At 44.7% G+C, this 10,232-nt stretch overlaps 1 pseudogene; it reads left to right on the top strand.

The window, feature by feature from the left end:
* Window positions 1–437: 437 nt before the first annotated feature.
* LOC123501393 overlaps window positions 438–10,232 on the top strand; it is a 28,484-nt pseudogene continuing 18,689 nt past the window's right edge.

Here is a 10,232-nt window from a genome sequence, read left to right as displayed (position 1 = left end):
CTCTCTCTCTCTCTCTGTGCCAAGAATCTCCTCCTCCACCTCCTCCACCATCACCACCTCCTCCTCCTCCTCCTCCTCCTCCTCCTCCTCCTCCTCCTCCTCCTCCTCCTCCTCCTCCTCCTCCTCCTCCTCCGTGCGTGCGTGAGTGTACGCGCGTAAAAACAACAACAACAACAACACTACTACTACTACTACTACTACTACTACTACTACTACTACTACTACTACTACTACTACTACTACAATAATAATAATAATAATAATAATTTTCCAGATTACATAAAAATAGAAAGATTACAGAATAGAGAAGAAGAAGAAGAGGAAGAGGAGGAGGAGGAGGAAGAGGAAGACTAGAGAAGAAGAAGAAGAGGAGGAAGAGGAGGAGGAGGAGAAGGAAGATTAGATAGAGAGAAAAAGAAATATAGATACGAGAAGAAGAGGAAGAGGAGGAGGAGGAAGAGGAAGAGGAGGAGGAGGAGGAAGAGGAGGAGGAGGAAGAGGAGGAGGAGGAAGATGGCGGGGCAAGACAGTAAGGCGCCACTTCGAGAGGTCAAGAAGGTCCAGTTTGGCATCTTGAGCCCCGATGAAATAGTACGTATACACACACACACACACACACACACACACACACACACACACACACACACACACACACACTTTCTTCTTCTTCTTCTTCTTCTTCCTTTTCGTTTTCCTCCTCCTCCTCCTCCTCCTCCTCCTCCTCCTCCTCCTCCTCCTCCTCCTCCTCCTCCACACTTTCCCTGTCTCAAACGTGTATCTTCTCCTCCCTCCCCCTCTCTCTCTCTCTCTCTCTCTCTCTCTCTCTCTCTCTCTCTCTCTCTCTCTCTCATACATAAGTAACTATTAAGATATTTATTGTCAATATTACCAGTTCATTAAAAAGATTATTATTATTATTATTATTATTATTATTATTATTATTATTATTATTATTATTATTATTATTATTATTATTATTATTACTACTACTACTACTACTACTACTACTACTACTACTACTACTACTACTACTACTACTACTACTACTACTTCACCTCTTATACATACATACACAACACACCCCAAATCACCCCACAACACACCCCCAAAACACCCAAACACACCCAAAACTCTTAAACACAAAACACTCTTAACACCCCAAATCACACCAAAACACCCCTCCATCACCCCCCTAAAACACCACAAAATACACCCAAAACACCCAACAACACTCCAAACACCCAACACCACATCAAACACAACACACCTAAACACCCAAAATCACAAACAAAAAACACCAAAACACACAAAACACAAAACTCAAACACCCAAACACTCAAACACCCAAACACCCAAACACCCCAAAACACCCAAAACCCCAAACACCCCAAACACCCCAAAACACACCAAAACACCTCAAACACACAAACACCACAACACCCCAACACGTCAAAACACCCCACGGACCCCAAAACACAAAACCCAAAATCACCCTAAACACCCCAAACACTCAAAACACCCCAAAATGGCCACACACCACAAACACCAAAAAAAAAACACCCCAAAACACCCAAAACACACAAAACACCCCAAACACCTCAAAAACACCAATACTCAAACACCAAAAACACTCAAAACCTCAAAACACCCAAAACACCCTAAACACCCAAAACACCCCAAAACACACCAAAACACAAACACACAAAAACCCCAAAAACAAAGACCAAAACACACAAAGACCCCCAAACACAAAATACTAAAACCCAAAACACCCAAAACACCCCAAAACCCCCTCAAAACCCCCTTTCACACCCCCACAGAGGCGTATGTCAGTGACGGAAGGAGGCATACGATACTCAGAAATCTATGAGAATGGTAGGCCTAAGCTGGGAGGGCTCATGGACCCGCGGCAGGGGTGTTTGGACCGTCACACCCGCTGTACCACCTGCGCTGGCAACATGGCGGACTGTCCCGGCCACTTCGGACACCTGGAGTTAGCCAAGCCAGTGTTCCATGTTGGGTTTCTCGCCAAGACCATGAAAGTGTTGCGCTGTGTGTGTTTCTACTGCAGTAAACTCAAGTACAATGCGGTAAGAGGGTGTTTTGTGGTGGTTTTGTGTGTTTTTGTGGTGTTTTGAGGTGTTTTGTGGGGTTTTGGGGTGTTGCAGTGAGGTTTTGTGGTGTTTGTGGTGTTTTGTGTTTTGTGGTGTTTGTGTTTGTGTGTTTTGTGGTGTGTTTGTGTGTGTTTTGTGTTGTGTTTGTGTGTTGTGTGTGTGTGTTTGTGGTGTGTTGTGGTGTGCAGTGTGTTTTGTGTGTGTTTGAGGGTTTTGTGGTGTGGTGTTTTGTGGTGTTTTGGTGTAAGTTTTGGGCAGTGTGTTTTGTTTTGAGTGTTTGTGTTTTATGTGTTTTGTGGTGTTTGTGTTTGTGTTTTGTGGTTTGTGTGTGTTTGTGTTTTGTGTGGTTTGAGGTGTGTTTTGTGTGTTTTGTGTGTGTTTTTGTGGGTTTTGAGGTGTTTTGTTTTTGAGGTGTTTGTGTGTTTGTGGTGTTTGTGTTTGTGGTGTTTGTGTGAGTGTTTTGAGGTGTGTTTTGTGGTTTTGGTGTGTTTGTGGGGTTTTGAGTGTTTTGGGGTTTTGTGTGTTGCAGTGTGTTTTGGGGTGTTTTGGGGTGTTTTGGGTGTTTTAGGAGGTTTTTGTGGTGTTGCAGTGTGTTTTAGGGAGTTTTGGTGTGATTTGGTTGGTTCTTCTGGTGTTGCAATATGTTTGGGTGTGTTTTGGGAGTGTTTTGATATGTGTTTGGGGTGTGTTTAGGGTGTTTTTGGGGGCAGTGTTGTGGGCGTTTTGGATGTTTTTGGGTGTTTTGGGGTGTTTTGGGTGTTTGATGTGTTTTTTGGGGGGGTGATTTAAGGTGTTTTGGTGTGTTTTTGGGGTGTTTTGGATGTTTTTTGGGTGTTTTTGGTGTGTTTTGGGGTGTTTTTGGGGTGTTGTGGGTTCTGGGGTGTTGAGTGCGTGTTTCTGGGTGTTGCGGTGTGTTCTGCGGTGTTGATGGGCGTGTTAAGTGGGTGTTTTGAGGTGTTTTGAGGTGTTGCAGTGTGTTTTTGGGGTGTTTTGGGTGTTTTGGGTGTTTTTAGAGTGTTTTGGTGCGTTTTGATGTGTTGCAGTGTGTTTTGGGTGTTTTTCGGGGTGTTGCAGGGTGTTTTTGGAGTGTTTGGGTGTGTTTTAGGGTGTTGCAGAGTGTTTGGGTGTATTGTGGGGTGTATTGCAGGGTGTTGCAGTGTTTTGTGGTGTTGCAGTTAGTTTGGGTGTGTTTTGGGGTGTTGCATTGTGTTTTGTGGTGTTGCAGTTAGTTTGGGTGCGTTTGGGTGTGTCTTTGGGTGTTGCATTGTGTTTTGGGGGTGTTTGGATTTTTTGGGGTGTATTTTGAGTGTTGCAGGGTGTTTTGAAGTCTTGTTATGGGGTGTTGGGTGTGTTTTGGGGGTGTTGCAAAGTTTTTGGGTGTTGCAGTGTGTTGCGTGTGAGTTTTAGGTGTTGTGGGGTGTTTTGGTGTATTGGCTGTGTTTTTTGGGATGTTTTGAGGTGTTAAAGTGTTTTGGGGGTGTTTGGGGCGTGTTCTCTAGGGTTCGAGGGTGTTGGTGGGTGTTTTGTGGTGTTGGTGGGTGTTGTGTGTGTGTTTGGAGGTGTTTTGGTGATGCTGGGGTATTTTGGGGTGTGTTTGGGGGTATTATGGGGTGTTGCAGTGTTGTTTCCGTCGTTTGAGTGTGTTTGGGGGGGTTTTAAGTGCGTTTGGGGGTTTAAGTGAGTTTTGAGTGTGTTTTGAGTGCGTCTCTCTCTCTCTCTCTCTCTCTCTCTCTCTCTCTCTCTCTCTCTCCACCCTATCTCCCATCTCCACCCCTCTCTCACCCCCCCGTCTCTCCCCCCAGCAACACCCCAAGATCAGAGAAATAGTGACGAAATCTAAAGGTCAGCCCCGCAAGAGACTCCTCCACGTGTATAACTTGTGTAAGCCGAGGATGATCTGTGAGGGGGGCGACGAGGTGGAGCTGCCCCCCTCCGCCCACCCGCCCTTCGATGACCCCAACGCCCCCCCGCAACACCCCCAACACCCACAGCAACACCAAGGAAGCGCTAACAAGAAGACGGGGACGCATGGAGGCTGTGGCAGGTTAGTGTGGCTAAGGTCAGATAAGGTCATAAGGTCAAGATAAGGCCATAAGGTCAAGATAAGGTCATAAGGTCAAGATAAGGTCAGATAAGGTCATAAGGTCAAGTTAAGGTCATAATGTCAAAGTTAAGGTCATAAGGTCAAGATAAGGTCATAAGGTCAAGATATGGTCATAAGGTCAAGATAAAGTCACAATAAGGTCAAAGTTAAGGTCATAAGGTCAAAGATAAGGTCACAATAAGGTCAAAGATAAGGTCATAAGGTGAAAGTTAAGGTCATAAGGTCAATATATGGTCATAAGGTCAAAGATAAGGTCATAAGGTGACATTTAAGGTCATAAGGTCAAGTTAAGGTCATAAGGTCAAGATATGGTCTTAAGGTCAAGATAAGGTCTTAAGGTCAAGATAAGGTCACAATAAGGTCAAAGTTAAGGTCATAAGGTGAAAGTTAAGGTCATAAGGTCAAGATATGGTCTTAAGGTCAAGATAAGGTCATAAGGTCAAGATAAGGTCATAAAGTGAAAGTTAAGGTCATAAGGTCAAGATATGGTCATAAGGTCAAAGTTAAGGTCATAAGTTCAAGATTAAGGTCAAGATAAGCTCATAAGGTCAAAGTTAAGGTTATAAGCTCCAAGGTCAAAGTTAAGGTCAAGATAAGCTCATAAGGTTAGGTTACGTTTGGTTAGGTAAGGTCAAGTTAAGATCAGGTGAAGTCAGGTTAGGCCAAGTTAAGGTCATGGAAAGGTCAGGTCAAGTTAAGGTCATTGTTAAGATCAGAAGGTCAAGTTAGGGTCATGGAAAGGTCAGGTTAAGGTTAAGGTCAAGTTAAGGTCATTGTTAAGATCAGAAAGTCAAGTTAGGGTCATGAGAAGGTCAGGTCAAGTTAAGGTCATAAGAAGGTCAGGTCAAGTTAAGGTCATGAGAAGGTCAGGTCAAGTTAAGGTCATGTCAAGTTAAGGTCATGATAAGGTCAGGTCTAGTTAAGGTCAAATCAGGTTACACGTTTATTTATATATATATTTTTCTCTCCCTAACATCCCTACACCCTTCAACACCATGCAACACCCTCAACACCACTTCAACACCCCCAAACACCCAACACCACCACCAAAACACCCCAATACACCCCTAAAACATACCCCGACAACCGCAAAACACTCTTCTACACCCCCAAATACCCCTAAAACACCACCAAACACCCCAAAACACCCCAAAACCCCAAAACACCCTTAAACACCCAAAACACCCCAAAACACCTCAAAACACCCCAAAACACCCAAAACACCCTTAAAAACACCCCAAAACACCTAAAACACCCTTAATCACTCCCACAACACCCCAAACACCCCAAAACACCACAAAACACCTAAAACACCCTAAAACACCCAAAAACACGCAAAAACACCACAAAACACCCAAAAACACCCCAAAACACCCCAAAACACCTAAAACACCCTTAATCACACCCCCAAAAACCCCAAAACACCCTAAAACACCCCCAAACACCCCCAAAACACCCCAAAAGGTACCAGCCGAACATCAAACGAGTGGGCATTGACTTACTGGCTGAGTGGAAACACCTGAATGAAGATACACAGGAGAGGAAGATTACCTTGTCAGCGGAGAGAGTTTATGAGATTCTACGCCATATTTCAGGCAAGTGAGGGGGCGTGTGGGCGTGGGCGTGGGTCATGGACGTAGGGGAAGGGTTGGGGCAGGTGTGTACTGGGTGGGGGCGCCGTGGGGTGTACGGTTTGCTGGGAATTGTGGGTTAAATGTGGGTTATGTTTGGTGGTGATGGGACAAGATGGGTTAAGGAAAGGAGGAGGAGGAGGAGGAGGAGGAAGAGGAGGAGGAGGAGGAGGAGGAGGAGGAGGAGGAGGAGGAGGAGGAGGAAGAATGAAGAGAACAAGATAATAATAATTTCTCTCTCTCTCTCTCTCTCTCTCTCTCTCTCTCTCTCCTCCTCCTCTCTCTCTCTCTCCTCCTCCTCCTCCTCCTCCTCCTCCTCCTCCTCCTCCTCCTCCTCCTCCTCCTCCTCCTCCTCCTCCTCCTCCTCCTCCTCCTCCTCCTCCTCCTCCTCCTCCTCCTCCTCCTCCTCCTCCCTCACATCCTCCTCCTCCTCCTCCTCCTCCTCCCACAGACGAGGAATGCTACCTACTAGGAATGGACCCACGATACGCCCGCCCAGACTGCATGATTCTGACAGTCTTACCCGTCCCGCCCTGCCAGTCCGCCCCGCTGTGGTCATGTACGGGTCAGCCAGGAACCAGGACGACCTCACCCACAAACTAGGCGACATTATCAAGGCTAACAATGAACTACTACATAATGAACAGGGCGGGGCAGCTGCGCACATCATCATTGAGAACATTAAGAGTTTGCAGTTTCATGTGGCCACTTTGACTGATAATGACATACCTGGATTACCTAGAGCTCTGCAGAAGTCAGGGCGCCCTCTCAAGGCTATCAAGGCGCGGCTGAAGGGCAAGGAAGGCAGGATTCGCGGTAATTTAATGGGTAAACGCGTGGACTTTTCTGCAAGGACCGTCATAACAGCCGATCCTAATTTGAGGATTGATCAAGTTGGCATTCCAAGATCCATCGCGCAGAATTTGACCTACCCTGAGATTGTCACGCCTTTCAACATGACCAAGTGAGTGTGAGTGTGTGTGTGTAGTAGTAGTAGTAGTAGTAGTAGTAGTAGTATCTTAATCACTTTGAAACACTCCAAAACACCCTTACACACCCCAAAACACCCTTAAACAACCCCCAAAACCCACAAAACACCCAAAACACCCCCAAAACACCCTTAAACTCCCCCCAAAAAAACTTAAAACACCCCAAACACCCACAAAACACACTTTAACATCCCAAAACACTCTTAAATACCCCAAAATCCCCAAAACACCAACAAAACACTCTTAAACACACCAAAACCCCCAAAACACCTAAAAACACCCTAAAACACTCCTTACCACCCCAAAACACTCTTAAACAACCGTTAAACAACCGTAACAACCTTCACCCACATAACAACCTCAAAGCAGTGCCCTAACAACCTCAGGCGTTCTTAACAACCTCAGAAGCTCTTAACAGCCCCGAGGAACCCTTTCACAATCTTCTAACAACCTCTATTCTGCCTAACAACTTTTTACAACATCTATTCTCTTAACAACCCAAAAACAACCACTAAACTGCCTTAAACACTCCAAAAACACCTTTAAACCACCATAACAACCTTCAACAACTTCATTATAACCCTTAACAACCCTTTACCAACGTCCTAACAACCTCTAGCGCTCTTAACAACCCCTGAAGCTCTTAACAACCCCCAGGAACCCTTTCACAATCTCCTAACAACCTCTATTCTGTCTTACATTATCCTAACAACCTTTTCGTAGTCTTAATCTCTGTAACAACCCTTTAAATTGTCTTAATGAACTCAGAAACACTCTTGAAACTGCTGTAACTAGCCTTCAACACCTTAACAGCTTCTAAATACCCTTCTAACGACTCATAAAAGAATCTAATCACCTTAAACTACTGTAAATATGTTTAAACCCTCCTTCCGTAGCCTTAATCTCTGCTAACAACCCTTTATATTGTCTTAAACCCATACACACTCTTGAAACTGCTGTAACTACCTTCAACACCTTAACAGCGTCTAAATACCCTTCTTCTATACTGTAAAAATGTTTGTACTCCCCCTAAAATACATTCAGATCCCCCTAAAACTTCCTTAATCCCATTTTAACAACTTCCAAAGCTCCATCAATGCAGAAATGTTGTCACTCTGCCTCTAGAACCTTAAAACACCTTAAAAACCCTCATCACTTCAACTAGAGCCTTTCAATAATGCAGATATTTTGTCACTCTGCCTCTAGAACCATAAAAACACCTTAAAACACCCAAAAACACGGAAAAACACCCGAAAATTACCATAAAACACCAAAAACACCTCAAAACCGCCCCAAAATATCATAAAACACCGAAAAACTCCCCAAAACCATAAAACACCATAAAACCCCAAAACACCTTTTAAACACCCAAAAAACACCCAAAAACACCCAAAACCCCTTAAAACAAAAAACATCTTTAAACACCATAACAATATCCTAAAACACCCTATAACACCCTTAAATACCCCAAAACACCCAAAAACATCTTAAAAACACCCAAACACATCCAAAAACATCCAAACACATCCAAAACACTCAAAACATAAAAACTCAAACCACCCAAAACACCACAAACACCCTCAAACACCCCAAACCACCGCAAACACCCCAAAACACCCAAAACACTACAAAACACCCAAAACACCACAAACACACCCAAAACCCCAAAACACCACAAACCACCCCAAACACCCCAAAACACCACACCCCACAAAACCACAAAACCCCACAAAAACCCCCAAAACACCACAAAACACCCAAAACACCCTCTAAAACCGTAGCACCGTGACAGGATGATGGACTGGTTGACGCGGAACAGCCAATAACACCATAAACACCCATAAACACCCATAATACACCTTATAACACCACAAAACACCCCAAAAACACCACAAATCACCACAACACCCCAAAACACCCAAAACACCACAAAACACAAAACACCACAAAACCCCAAAACACCACAAAACACCCCCAAAACACCCCAAAAACACCACAACACCACAAAACACCACAAACACCACAAAACACAAAACACCACAAAACACCCCAAAACACACCAAAACCACCACCCAAAACCACCCAAACCCCAAAACACTGCAAACACCCACAAACACCCCAAAACCCTCAAACCCACCCAAAAACACCAAAACACCACAAACACCCCAAAACACCACAAAACACCTCAAACCCCACAAAACACCACAAAACACCCCAAACCACCCAAAACACCACAAAACACCCAAAACACCACAAACCCCACAAAACACCACAAAACCCCACAAAACCCCACAAAACACCTAACAACACCCCAAAACACCCCAAAACACCCTCTAAAGCCGTAGCACCCCCCGTGACAGGATGATGGAGCTGGTGCGACGCGGAAACAGCCAAAAGCACCATAAAACACCCATAAAACACCTTATAACACCCCAAATAACACCCAAAACATCACAAAACACCACAAAACACCCCAAAACACCCAAAACACCACAAAACACAAAACACCACAAAACCCCCAAAAACACCACAAAACACCCCAAAACCACCCAAAAACACCACAAAACACCCCAAAACACCACAAAACATCCCAAAATCCCACAAACCCCACAAACCCCACAAAACACCACAAAACCACAAAACACCACAAAAACACCCCAAAACACCCTCTAAAACCGTAGCACCCCCCGTGACAGGATGATGGAGCTGGTGCGACGCGGGAACAGCCAAAACACCATAAAACACCCATAAAACACCTTATAACACCACAAAACACCCCAAAAACACCACAAATCACCACAACACCCCAAAACACCCAAAAAACACCACAAAAACACAAAACACCACAAAACCCCCAAAAACACCACAAAACACCCCAAAAACACCCCAAAACCCTCAAACCCACCCAAAACACACCAAACACCACAGAACACCACAAAACACCCATAAACACACCAAAACCACCCCAAAACACTACAAACTCCCCAAAAACACCACAAATCCCCACAAAACCCCACAAAACCCACAAAACACCTAACAACACCACAAACACCCCAAAACACCCTCTAAAGCCGTAGCACCCCCCGTGACAGGATGATGGAGCTGGTGCGACGCGGAAACAGCCAAAAACACCATAAAACACCCATAAAACACGAAGAAACACCTTATAACACCACAAACACCCAAAATACCCAGAACCCTCCAAAAACACCATAAAACACCAAAAGACACAAAACCCTCAAAACACCACAAAACCCCCCAAAAAACACCACAAAACACCCCAAAACACCACAAAACACCCCAAAACACACCAAAACCACTCCAAAAACATCCCAAAACCACCCCAAAACACTACAAACTCCCCAAAAACACCACAAATCCCCACAAAACCCCA

This window comes from Portunus trituberculatus, chromosome 2 (genome assembly GCF_017591435.1).
Source record: "Portunus trituberculatus isolate SZX2019 chromosome 2, ASM1759143v1, whole genome shotgun sequence".
Lineage (NCBI taxonomy): Eukaryota > Metazoa > Arthropoda > Malacostraca > Decapoda > Portunidae > Portunus > Portunus trituberculatus.
Note: the sequence above shows the minus strand (reverse complement) of the source record. Positions and strands in the feature narration are given on the sequence as shown.